Below are 14,252 nucleotides of genomic sequence, written 5' to 3' on the forward strand. Positions count from 1 at the left end.
GGAACAAGATAATGATGCACACTGTCATCACTTTTATTCAACATAGTTTTGGAAGTCCTAGTAACCAGAGAAGAAGAAGAAATAAAAGTAATCCAAATTGGAAAGGAAGAAGTAAAACTGTCACTGTGTGCAGGTGACATGATACTATAAATAGAAAATCCTACAGATCTTACTAGAAAACTACAAGAGTTTATCAGTGAATTTGGTAAGGTGCAGGGTACAAAATTAATATACAGAAATCTGTTGCATTTCTATTCACTAACAATGAACCATCAGAAAAAGAAACTGAGGAAACAATACCATTTACCATCACATAAAAAATACCTAGGAATAAACATAGCTAAGGGAACAAAAGGCCTGTACTCTGAAAACTATAAGACACTGATGAAAGAAATTGAAGCGGACACAAACAAAGATATACTATGATCTTGGATTGGAAGAACACATATTGTTAAAATGACCATACTACTCAAGGCAATCTACAGATTCAATGCAATCCCTATCAAAACACCAATGGCATTTTTCACAGAACTAGAAGAAATAATTTTAAAATTTGTATGGAAACACAAAAGCCCCTAAATAGCCAAAATAATCTGAGAAAGAAGAACAGAGGTGGAGTAATCATGCTTCCTGACTTGAGACTATAATACAAACCTACAGTCATCAAAACAGTATGGTACTGGCAAAGAAATATACACATAGATCAATGGAACAGGATAGAGAGCCCAGAAATAAACCCACACACTTATGATCAATGAATCTACAAAAAAGGAGACTAGAATATGCAGTGAAGAAAAGACAAGTCTCTTCAATAATTGGTGATGGGAAAATTGGGCAGTTACATGAAAAATAATGAAATTAGACATTCTCTCATACCATATACTAAATAAATTCAAAATGGATTAAAAACCTAAATGTGAGTACAGATATTATAAAACTCCTAGAGGAATACCTAAGCAGAGCACTCTGACAAATTGTAGCAATATTTTTTTGGATCTATCGCCTGAACTGAAGGAAATAAAAGTAAAAAATAAATAAATAAGACCTAATTAAACTTAAAATATTTTTCACAGCAAAGGAAAACATTGATAAAACCAAAAGACAGGTTACTGAATGGGAGAAAATATTTGCAAATGATATAACATAAAAGGGATTAACATCCAACATATATAAACAGCTCATACAATTCAAAACAAGAAATGGGCATAAGACCTGAATAGACATTGTTCCAAAGAAGAAATGCAGATGGCCAACAGGCACGTTAAAAGGTGCTCAACATTGTTAATCACCAGGGAAATGCAAATCAAAACCACAATGAGATATCACCTCATTCTTGTCAGAAAGGCTATCATCAAAAAGAACACACATAACAAATGTTGGTGAGGATGTAGAGAAAAGGGAACACTTGTACCTGTTGGTGGGAATGTAAGTTGCTGCAGCTGCTGTGGAAAACAGTATAGAAGTTTCTCAAAAACTAAAAATAGAACTACCGTATAACCCAGCAATTCCATTCCTGGGTATATGTCAAAAAGAAAAAACACAAAGACACTTATTCAAAAGATACATGTACCCCATGTTCATAGCAGCATTATTTAAAACTGCCAAAATATGAAAGCAACCTAAGTGTCCATCAAGAGATGAATGGATAAGGAAGATGTTGTGTATATAAAAACAGTGGAATACTACTCAGCCATAAAAAATAATAAAATTTTGCCATTTGCAGCAATATGGATGGACTTGGATGGCATTATGCAAAATGAAATACATTAGACAGGGGAAGACAAATACTGTATGATATCACTTACATGTGGAATCTAAAAAATACAACAAACTAGTGAATATAATGAAAAAAAAAAGCAGACTTACAGATACAAACACCAGGTGGGAGAGGGAAGGGTGGAGGGACAATATAGGGATGGGGCAGTAAGAGGTACAAATTATTAGGTATAAAATAAGCTAAAAGGATATATTGTACAGCATGGGGAATATGGGAAATATTTCATAATAACTATAAATGGACCATAAACTTTAAACATTTTAAACCAATAAAACTCGTCAGTCTTTATTCAGTTAAGGTATATGCTTAACATTAAATAAAAGATCTAAAATATTAACAAAAGATCTATCAAAGGGAAAGTTCCAGCATCACAAATAAGGAATCCATTCTCTCTTCCAAAGTCTACTTCATGATATCTTTTCTTTGATGAGGCGTATCTCCAAGGCACCAAATAGTCTTAAAGCATAGATCAAACCTTGAACAAGGGAATCAAATGATGTACATACAAGGTGTTGTGATCACCCACCAAACCTCATCTCCCCCAGCCCAGAGGCAATGCTGATCTTGACTATTTTCCATAGTCTTCCAGTTCTTTTGCTTTCTTTCTTAAGAGATAAAAATTAACAGATAAAGTAAATTTCTGTTAACTGCTGATCCCAACATCTCAATACCATTTCTCTCCCTCCCATCATTAGAATGAGTTTGCAGTTTACCTTCCTAAATATTTTTTTCTTTCTTTCTTTTTATTTAAGTAGAATTGATTCACAATATTATATTAGTTTCAGGTGTAGAGCATAGTGATTCAAAATTTCTATAGGTTATCTAATCTTTTTTACTGTAGTATAGTTGCTTTACAACATTGTGTTAGTCTGTGCTGTACAGCAAAGTGAATCAGTTATAAATATACTTATTTGCATTACTTTTCTGATTTCCTTCCCAATTAGGTCACCACAGAGCATTGAGTAGAGTTCCCTGTGCTATACAGTAGGTTCTCAATAGTTATCTATTTCATACATAGTAGTGTATATAAGTCAATCCCAATCTCCCATTCATCCCACACCCTCTTTCCCTCTTTGGTGTCCATAGTTTGTTCTCTACGTCTGTGTCTCTATTTCTGCTTAGCAAGTAGGTTCATCTTTAACATTTTTAGAGATTCCACATATATGAATTAATATACGATATTTGTTTCCTCTTTCTGACTTACGTCACTCTGTATGGCAGTCTCTAGGTCCATCCCCATCTGTGCAAATGGCACAATTTCCTTCCTTTTATGGCTGAGTAATATTCCATTGTATATATATATGTAACATATCTTCTTTATCCATTCCTCTGTTGATGGACATTTAGGATGCTTCCATGTCCCGGCTATTGTAAACAGTGTAGCAATTACCATTGGTGTGCATGTATCCGTTTGAATTATGGGTTTCTCTGGGTATATGCCCAGGAGTGGGATTGCTGGGTCATATGGTAGTTCTTTTTTTAGTTCTGTAAGGAACCTCCATATTGTTCTGCATAGTGGCTGTATCAATTTACATTTGCACAAACAGTGTAAGAGGGTTCCCTCTTCTCCACACCCTGTCCAGCATTTACAGTTTGTGGGTTTTTTTGATGATGGCCATTTTGACTGGTGTGAGGTAATACCTCACTGTAGTTTTGAGTTGCATTTCTCTAATAATCAGTGACGTTGAGCGTCTTTTTATATGTGTCTGGCCATCTGTGTGTCTTCTTTGGAGAAATGTCTATTTAGGTGTTCTGCCACTTTTTGATTGAATTGTTTGCTTTTTAGATATGGAGCTGCATGAACTGTTTGTATAAAATTTGGAGATTAATCCCTTGTCAGTTTCTTCATTTGCAAATATTTTCTCCCATTCTGAGGGTTGTCTTTTCACGTTCTTTGTGGTTTCCTTTGCTCTGCAAACACTTTTAAGTTTAATTAGGTCCCATTTTTTAATTTTTGTTTTTATTTTCATTCCTCTAGGAGGTGGGTCAAAAAAGATCTTGCTGTGATTTATGTCAAAGAGTGTTCTATGTTTTCCTTCATGAGTTTTATAGTGTCTCGTCTTACATTTAGGTCTTTAAACCATTTTCAGTTTATTTTTGTGTATGGTGTTAGGGAGCGTTCTAATTTCAATCTTTTACATTTAACTGTCCAATTTTCCCATCACCACTTATTGAAGAGACTCTGTTTTCTCCATTGCATATTCTTGCCTCCTTTGTCATAGATTAGGTGCCCATACATGCATGGGTTTATCTCTGGGTCTTCTATCCTATTCCACTGATCTATATTTATTTTTGTGCCAGTATCATACTGTTTTGATGACTGTAGCTTTGTAGTATACTCTGAAGTCAGGGAACTTCATTCCTCCAAATCCATTTTTCTTTTTCAATATTGCTTACCCTATTTGGGATCTTTCATGTTTCCATACAAATTATAAAATTTTTTGTTCTAATTTTGTAAAAATTGCCATTGGTAATTTGATAGGGATTGCATTGAATTTGTAGATTGCTTTAGGTAGTATAGTAATTTTCCCAATACTGATTTTTCCAATCCAGGAACATGGTTTATCTCTCTATCTGTTCATATCATCTTTGATTTCTTTCATCAGTTTCTTATAATTTTCTGCATACAGGTCTTTTGTCTCCTTAGGTACATTTATTCCTAGGTATTTTATTCTTTTGTTGCAATGGGATCATTTCCTTAATTTATTTTTCTAAATTTTTGTCATTAGTGTATCAGAATGCAAGAGATTACTGTATATTAATTTTGTATCCTGCAACTTTACCAAATTAATTGATTAGCTCTAGTAGTTCTCTGGTGTCATCATTAGGGTTTTCTATGTATAGTATCATATCATCTGCAAATAGTGAGATTTATTTATTCTTTTCCAATTTGCATTACTTTTATTTCTTTTTCTTCTCTCATTGCCATGGTTAGGACTTCCAAATCTATGTTGAATAATAGTGGAGAGAGTAGAAATCCTTGTCTTGTTCCTGATCTCAGAGGAAATGCTTTCAGTTTTCCACCATTGAGAATGATGTTGGCTGTGGGTTTGTCGATTATGGCCTTTATCATGTTGAGGTAGGTTTCCTCTATGCTCACTTTCTGGAGAGTTTTTATCATAAATGGTGTTGAATTTTGTCAAAATCATTTTCTGCATCTATTGAGATGATCATATGGTTTTTATTCTTCAATTTGTTAACATGTTGTATCACATTGATTGATTTGCATATATTGAAGAATCCTTGCATCCCTGGGATAAATCCCACTTGATCATGGTGTATGAAACTTTTAATATGTAGTTGGCTTCTGTTTGGTAGTATTTTTTTGAGGATTTTTGTGGCTCTGTTCATTAGTGTTATAGGTCTGTAATTTTCTTTTTTTGTGATAATTTTCTGTGGTTTTGGTAGCAGGGTGATAGTGACCTCTTAGAATGAGCTTGGCAGTGTTCCTCCTTCTGCAATTTTTGGAAAATTTTGAGAAGGATGGGTGTTAGCTCTTCTCTAAATGTTTGACAGTATTCACCTGTGAAGCCATCTGGTCCTGGACTTCTGTTTGCTGGAAGATTTTTCATCACAGTTTCAATTTCATTACTTGTGATTGGTCTGTTCATATTTTGTCTTTCTTCCTGATTCAGTTTTGGAAGGTTATATCTTTCTAAGAATTTGTCCATTTTTTCCAGGTTGTCCATTTTATTGGCATATAGTCACTTGTAGTAGTCTCTTATGATCCTTTGTATTTCTGTAGTGTCAGTTGTAACTTCTCCATTTTCATTTCTAATTTTATTGATTTGAGTCCTCTTCCTTTTATCCTTGATGTGTCTGGCTAAAGGTTTATTGACTTTGTGTATCTCCTAAAAGAACAAGCTTTTAGTTTCATTAAACATTTTGAATAACAATTTTGTACACCTGTAAATTATACATTATATAAGTTATAAAATATATATTATATAAATTATATAATATATATTATATAAGTTATATATTGCTGAAATACAGCAACTGTATTTCAATTTTTAAAAAGAGAAAGAAAGAAAAACCCAATAAAATTTCAATCACTTGTTAAAAGTCATTCAAATTAAACTGGTACAGAAATGAAGCTCCCAGTCCAGTGTTCTTTCTATGTACATCACAATGTGTTTTACTCTGAACCTTTTTTTTATCACCTAAACAATTAATATCTGCTCATTGGATAGAATTTTGGAAGTTACATAAAGACACAAGGAAGTAAATGGTAATTACTTTTCAAAGTATTTTTTTGTGTATATCCATACTGCTTATGCAGTTTTGTAACTAGTCTTCCTTAACATTAAAGTTACGTCTTGAGCATTTTCCCACAGCATTAATGTTCTTCAGAAAAGACATTTGAGGAGGAGATTCCAGATCAAGACGTCAGATTTCACCTAACATCTTGAGTTCACCTGAGTTCACCTCCTTCCAAGGACACACCAAAACCACAACTATACATAGAACAACTATCTCTGAGAATGGCCTGGGTGTAACAGAACAAATTTTCTACCACTAAGGATATAAAGAAAATGTCATATCAAGATGTGTAGGAAGGCCAGAGATGTGGTCTATTCAGAACTTGGTATAGTAACTCATATGCACGAGCAATATTACAACCAGACGTCCTCCCTGAAAACTGAGGCGTCCAAGCCCCACATAAGACTCCCCAGTTTGGAAGACTTGCATGAAAAAGACAAGTTCCTATAACATTTGGCTTTGTAAACCAGCAGATTTTATGTCCAGGAGAGCCAGAGGGGTGTGGGAAACAGACTCTGTTCTTGAAGGGCTCCCACACAAACTCACTCAATCCTAGTCCCAGTACAGAGCAGCTTGAAAAGCACCTGGGTCATATGCAAAGGAGATTCATTAACTAATTTTAAGGCATGTACTGGCAGGGTGGCAGGAACCTGGTGGAACATTCTCCAAGGATGGAAGTCCTGGTGGGTGCCATTTTTTTTTTACATTCCTTCCACCTAGCTGACTTGCCACCTGTCGGGGCCACTTCTGTCTCCACCAACTTGGCTAACACTGTGTGCCCCACCCCACTTAGCAAGTGGCCTTTGCTGGCATTAGCCCCCCTCTAAAGCAGCTCCTGCTCTGGGGGGCCAGTCCCACACACCAGCACACCTGTGGCACTGGTGATCCAACCACTACAGGGGGGTACGTGTAGCCTACACAAGGCACTCCCCTGGAGCACCTAACTCTGATGACCAGAGGAGATTGTGCCACTGCGCTCCACAGGATATCTTCTACATAAGTCCACTCTTTCAAGACCAAAAGACATAGCTCAGGAGGCTTCCAGGAAGATGGTGGAAGAGTAAGATGTGGAGATCACCTTCCTCTGCACAGATACACCAGAAATACATCTACACATTGATCAACTACTACAGAACACTTACTGAACAATGGCAGAAGACCTCAGACCTCCCAAAAGGCAAGAAACACCCCACGTACCTGGGTAAGGCAAAAGAAAAAACAGAGACAAAAGGATAGGGACAGGACCTGCACCAGTGGGAGGGAGCTGTGAAGGAGGAAAGGTTTCCACACACTAGGAAGCCCCTTCGCGGGCAGAGACTGCAGGTGGCGGAGGTGGAAAGCTTTGGAGCCGCGGAGGAGAGCAGAGCAACAGGGGGGCGGAGGGCAAAGCAGAGAGATTCCCGCACAGAAGATCAGGGCTGGCCGGCACTCAGCACCCTGAGAGGCTTGTCTGCTCACCCGCCGGGGCAGGCGGGGCTAGGAGTAGAGGCTCGGGCTTCGGTCAGAACGTTGGGAGAGGACTGGGGTTGGCAGCATGAACACAGCCTGCAGGGGTTTACTGCACCACGGCTAGCCGGGAGAGAGTCCGGGGAAAAGTCTGGACGTGCCGAAGAGGCAACAGACTTTTTCTTCCCTCTTTGCTTCCTGCTGCACGAGGAGAGGGGATTAAGAGTGCTGCTTAAAGGAGTTCCACAGATGGGCGGGAGCTGTGGCAAAAAGCGCGGACCCCAGAGACGGGCATGAGACACTAACACTGCTGTTGACACCACCAAAAAGACTGTGTACTAGCACAGGTCACTATCCACACCTTCCTTCTGGGGAGCCTGTGCAGCCCGCCACTGCCAGGGTCCCAGGATACAGGGACAACTCCCCCAGGAGAACACACGGCACGCCTCAGGCTGGTACAACGTCATGCCGGCCGCTGCTGCTGCAGGCTCACCCTGCACTCCGTGCCCCTCCCTCCCCCCAGCGTAAGTGAGCCAGAGTCCCCGAAGCAGCTGCTCCTTTAACCCTGTCCTGTCTGAGCAAAGGACAGACACCCTCAGGCGACCTACACGCAGCGGCGGGGCCACATCCAAAGCTGAGACCCTGGGAGCTGTGAGAACAAAGGAGAGAAAGGGAAATCTCTCCCAATAGCCTCAGAAGCAGAGGATTAAAGCTCCACAATCAACTTGATGTACCCTGCATCTGTGGAATACATGAATAGACAACGAATCATCCCAAATTAAGGAGGTGGACTTTGAGAGATTTATGATTTCTTCCCTTTTTCCACTTTTGGTGAGTGTGTATGTGTATGCTTTCTGTGTGAGATTTTGTCTGTATAGCTTTGCTTCCACCATTTGTCCTAGGGATCTATCTGTGCGGTTTTTTAAATTTTTTTTTCTTAATAATTATTTTTTATTTTAATAAATTTATTTTATTTTACTTGAACTTTTTTCTTTCTTTCTTTCTTTCCTTCCTTCCTCCTTTACACAGTGAATCATCCCAAATTGAGAAGGGGGACTTTGAGAGAGAGAGATTTATGATTTTTCCCCTTTTCCTCTTTTTGAGAGAGTGTATGTGTATCTTCTCTGTGAGATTTTTTCTGTATAGCTTTGCTTCCACCATTTGTCCTAGGGTTCTAACTGTCCATTTTTGTTTGTTTGTTTGTTTGTTTGAATGTTTTTCTCTTAATAATTATATATTTATTTTAATAACTGTACAATATTTTACCGTACTTTATTTTATTTACCTTTATTTTCTTTTTTCCTTCCTTCCCTCCTTCCTTCCTTCCTTCCTCCCTCCCCCACTCCCTCCTTTCTTTCTTTCTACTTCTACTAATTCTTTCTCTCTAATTTTTCTCCCTTTAATTCTGAGCCATGTGGATGAAAGGCTCCTGATGCTCCAGCCAGGAGTCAGTGCTGTGCCTCTGAGGTGGGAGAGCCAACTTCAGAACACTGGTCCACAAGAGACCTCCCAGTTCCACATGATATCAAATGGCAAAAATCTCCCAGAGATCTCCATCTCAACACCAGCACCCAGCTTCACTCAATGACCAGCAACCTACTGTGTTAGACACCCTATGCCAAACAACTAGCAAGACAGGAACACAAATCCACCCATTAGGAGAGAGCCTGCATAAAATCAAAATAAGTCCACAGACACCCCAAAACACACCACAAGATAAGGACCTGCCCACCAGAAAGACAAGGTCCAGTCTCATCCACCAGAACACATGCACTAGTCCCTTCCACCAGGAAGCCTACACAACCCACTGAACCAAACTTAGCCACTGGGGTCAGACACCAAAAATAATGGGAATTAACAGCCTGCAGCCTGCAAAAAGGAGACCCCAAACACACTAAGATAAGGAAAGTGAGAAGACAGAAAAACACACAGCAGATGAAGGAGCAAGATAAAAACCCACCAGACCTAAAAAATGAACAGGAAATAGACAGTCTACCTGAAAAAGAATTCAGAATAATGATAGTAAAGATGATCCAAAATCTTGGAAATAGAATAGTCAAAATGCAAGAAAAATTTAAGAAGCACCCAGAAGAATTAAGATGAAACAAACAACGATGAACAACACAATAAATGAAATTGAAAATACTCTAGATGGGATCAATAGCAGAATAACTGAGACAGAAGAACGGATAAGTGACCTGGAAGATAAAATAGTGGAAATAACTACTGCAGAGCAGAATAAAGAAAAAAGAATGAAAAGAACTGAGGACAGTCTCAGAGACCTCTGGGACAATGTTAAATGCACCAACATTCGAATTATAGGGATTCCAAAGAAGAGAAAAAGAAAGGGACTGAGAAAATATTTGAAGACATTATAGTTGAAAACTTCCCTAATATGGGAAAGGAAACAGTTAATCAAGTCCAGGAAGCACAGAGAGTCCCATACAGCATAAATCCAAGGAGAAATACACCAAGACACATATTAATCAAACTGTCAAAAATTAAATTCAAAGAAAACATATTAAAAGCAGCAAGGGAAAAACAACAAATAAAACACAAGGGAATCCCCTAAGGTTAACAGCTGATCTTTCAGCAGAAACTCTGCAAGCCAGAAGGGACTGGGAGGACATATTTAAAGTGATGAAGGACAAAAACCTGCAACCAAGATTACTCTACCAGCAAGGATCACATTCAGACTTGATGGAGAAATTAAAGCCTTTAGAGACAAGCAAAAGCTGAGAGAGTTCACACCACCAAACTAGCTTTACTACAACTGCTAAAGGAACTTCTCTAGGCAAGAAACACAAGAGAAGGAAAAGACCTACAATAACAAACCCAAAACAATTAAGAAAATGGGAATAGGAACATACATATCAAAAATTATGTTAAATGTAAATGTACTAAATGCTCCCACCAAAAGACACAGATTGGCTGAATGGACACAAAAACAAGACCCATACATTTGCTGTCTACAAGAGAACCACTTCAGGCCTAGAGACACATACAGACTGAAAGTCAGGGTATAGGAAAATATATTCCATGCAAATGGAAATGAAAAGAAAGCTGGAGTTGCAATTCTCATATCAGACAAAATAGACCTTAAAATAAATACTATTAGAAGAGAAAGAAAGACACTACATAATGATCAAGGGATCGATCCAAGAAGAAGATGTAAAAATTGTAAATATTTATGCACCGAACATAGGAGCACCTCAATACCTAAGGCAAATACTAACAGCAATAAAAGGGGAAATCGACAGAAACACATTCATAGTAGGACCGTTAATACCCCACTTTCACCAATGGACAGATCATCCAAAATGAAAATAAATAAGGAAACACAAGCTTTAAATGATACATTAAACAAGATGGATTTAATTGATATTTATAGGATATTCCATTCAAATCATCAGAATACACATTTTTCTCAAGTGCTCATGGAACATTCTCCAGGATAGATCATATCGTGGGTCACAGATCAAGCCTTGGTAAATTTCAGAAAATTGAAATTGTATTAAGTATCTTTTTGAACCACAACACTATGAGACTAGATATCAATTACAGGAAAAGTTCTGTAAAAAATACAAACACACGGAGGCTAAACAATACACTACTTAATAACGAAGTGATCACTGAATAAATCAAAGAGGAATTAAAACAAATGCCTAGAAACTAATGTCACTGGAGACACGACAACCCCAAATCTATGGGATGCAGCAAAAGCAGTTCTAAGAGGGAAGTTTATAGCAATACAATCCTACCTTAAGAAACAGGAAACATCTCAAATAAAAAACCTAACCCTGCACCTAAAGCAATTACAGTAAGAAGAACAAAAATAAAACCAAAGTTAGCAGAAGGAAGGAAATCATAAAAATCAGATCAGAAATACATGAAAAAGAAAAGAAGGAAACGATAGCAAAGATCAAGAAAACTAAAATTTGGTTTGAGAAGATAAACAAAATTGAAAAACCATTAGCCAGACTCATGAAGAAAAAGAGAGAGAAGACTCAAACCAATAGAATTACAAATGAAAAAGGAGAAGTAACAACTGACACTGCTGAAATACAAAAGATCATGAGAGAGTACTACAAGCAACTCTATGCCAAAAAATTGGACAACCTGGAAGAAATGGACAAATTCTTAGAAATGCACAGCCAGCCAAGACTGAATCATGAAGAAATAGAAAATATGAATAGACCAATCACAAGCAATGAAATTGAAACTGTGATTAAAAATCTTCCAAAAAACAAAAGCCCAGGACCAGATGGCTTCACAGGCGAATTCTATCGAACATTCAGAGAAGAGATAACACCTATCCTTCTCAAACTTTTCCAAAATATAGCAGAGGGAGGAACACACCCAAACTCATTCTATGAGGCCACCATCACCTTGATACCAAAACCAGACAAGGATGTCACAAAGAATGAAAATTACAGACCAATATCACTGATAAACATAGATGCAAAAATCCTCAAGAAAATACTAGCAAACATAATCCAACAGCACATTAAACGGATCATACACCATGATCAAGTGTGGTTTATTCCAGGAATGCAAGGATTCTTCAATATATGCAAATCAATCAACATGATACCCCATATTAACAAATTGAAGGAGAAAAAACATATGCTCATCTCAATAGATGCAGAGGAAGCTTTTGACAAAATTCAACACCATTTATAGTAAAAACCCTTCAGAAAGTAGACATAGAGGGAAATTTCCTCAACATAATAAAGGCTATATATGACAAACCCACAGTCAACATCATCCTCAATGGTGAAAAACTGAAAGCATTTCCACTAAGATCAGGAACAAGTGGAGGTTGCTCACTCTCACCACTCTTTTTCAACATAGTATTGGAAGTTTTAGCCACAGCAGTCAGAGAAGAAAAGGAAATAAAAGGAATCCAAATTGGAAAAGAAGAACTAAAGCTGTCACTGTTTGCAGATGACATGATACTATACATAGAGATTCCTAAAAATGCTACCAGAAAACTACTAGAGCTAATAAATGAATCTGGTAAAGTGGCAGGATACAAAATTAATGCACAGAAATCTCTGGCATTCCTATACACTGATGATGAAAAATCTGAAAGTGAAGTCAAGAAAACACTCCCATTTACCATTGCAACAAAAAGAATAAAATATCTAGGAATAAACCTACCTAAGGAGAAAAATGACCTGTATGCAGAAAAGTATAAGACACTGATGAAAAATTATAGATGATACAAATAGATGGAGAGATATGCCATGGTCTTGGATTGGAAGAATCAACATTGTGAAAATGATTCTACTACCAAAGCAATCTACAGATTCAATGCAATCCCTATCAAACTACCACTGGCATTTTTCACAGAACTACAACAAAAATTTCACAATTTGTATGGAAACACAAAAGACCCCGAATAGCCAAAGCAATCTTGAAAACGGAAAATGGAGCTGGAGAAATCCAGCTCCCTGACTTCAGACTATACTACAAAGCTACAGTCATCATGACAGTATGGTACTGGCACAAAAACAGAAAGATTGATCAATGGAACAGGATAGAAAGCCGAGAGATAAACCCACGCACATATGGTCACCTTATCTTTGATAAAGGAGGCAGGAATGTACAGTGGAGAAAGGACAGCCTCTTCAATATGTGGTGCTGGGAGAACTGGACAGGTACATGTAAAAGTATGAGATTAGATCACTCCCTAACACCGTACACAAAAATAACCTCAAAATGGATTAAAGACCTAAATGTAAGGCCAGAAACTATCAAACTCTTAGAGGAAACCATAGGCAGAGCACTGTATGTCAAAAATCACAGCAAGATCCTTTTTGACCCACCTTCTAGAGGAATGGAAATAAAAACAAAAATAAACAAATGGAACCTAATGAAACTTCAAAGCTTTTGCACAGCAAAGGAAACCATAAACAAGAGCAAAAGACAACCCTCAGGATGGGAGAATATATTTGCAAATGAAGCACCTGACAAAGGATTAATCTCCAAAATTTACAAGCAGCTCATGCAGCTCAATAACAAAGAAACAAACAACAGAATCCAAAAATGGGCAGAAGACTTAAATAAACATTTCTCTAAAGAAGATATACAGACCTCCAACAAACCCATCAAAGAATGCTCAATATCATTAATCATTAGAGAAATGCAAATCAAAACTACAATTAGATATCATCTCACACCAGTCAGAATGGCCATCAACAAAAATTCTAGAAAAAATAAATGCTGGAGAGGGTGTGGAGAAAAGGGGACACTCTTGCACTGTTGGTCGGAATGTAAATTGATACAGCCACTGCGGAGAATAGTATAGAGGTTCATTAAAAAGCTACAAATAGAACTACCATATGACCCAGTAATCCCACTACTGGGCATATACCCTGAGAAAACCATAATTCAAAAAGAGTCATGTACCAAAATGTTCATTGCAGCTCTATTTACAATAGCCCGGATATGGAATCAACCTAAGTGTCCATCATCAGATGAATGGAAAAAGAAGATGTGGCACGTATATACAATGGAATATTACTCACCCATAAAAAGAAACGAAACTGAGCTATTTGTAATGAGGTGGATGGACCTAGAGTCTGTCATACAGAGTGAAGTAAGTCAGAAAGAGAAAGACAAATACCGTATGCTAACACATATATTTGGAATTTAAGAAAAAAAATGTCATGAAGAACCTAGGCTAAGACAGGAATAAAGACACAGACCTACTAGAGAATGGACTTGAGGATATGGGGAGGGGGAAGGGTAAGCTGTGACA

This window comes from Tursiops truncatus, chromosome X (genome assembly GCF_011762595.2).
Source record: "Tursiops truncatus isolate mTurTru1 chromosome X, mTurTru1.mat.Y, whole genome shotgun sequence".
Lineage (NCBI taxonomy): Eukaryota > Metazoa > Chordata > Mammalia > Artiodactyla > Delphinidae > Tursiops > Tursiops truncatus.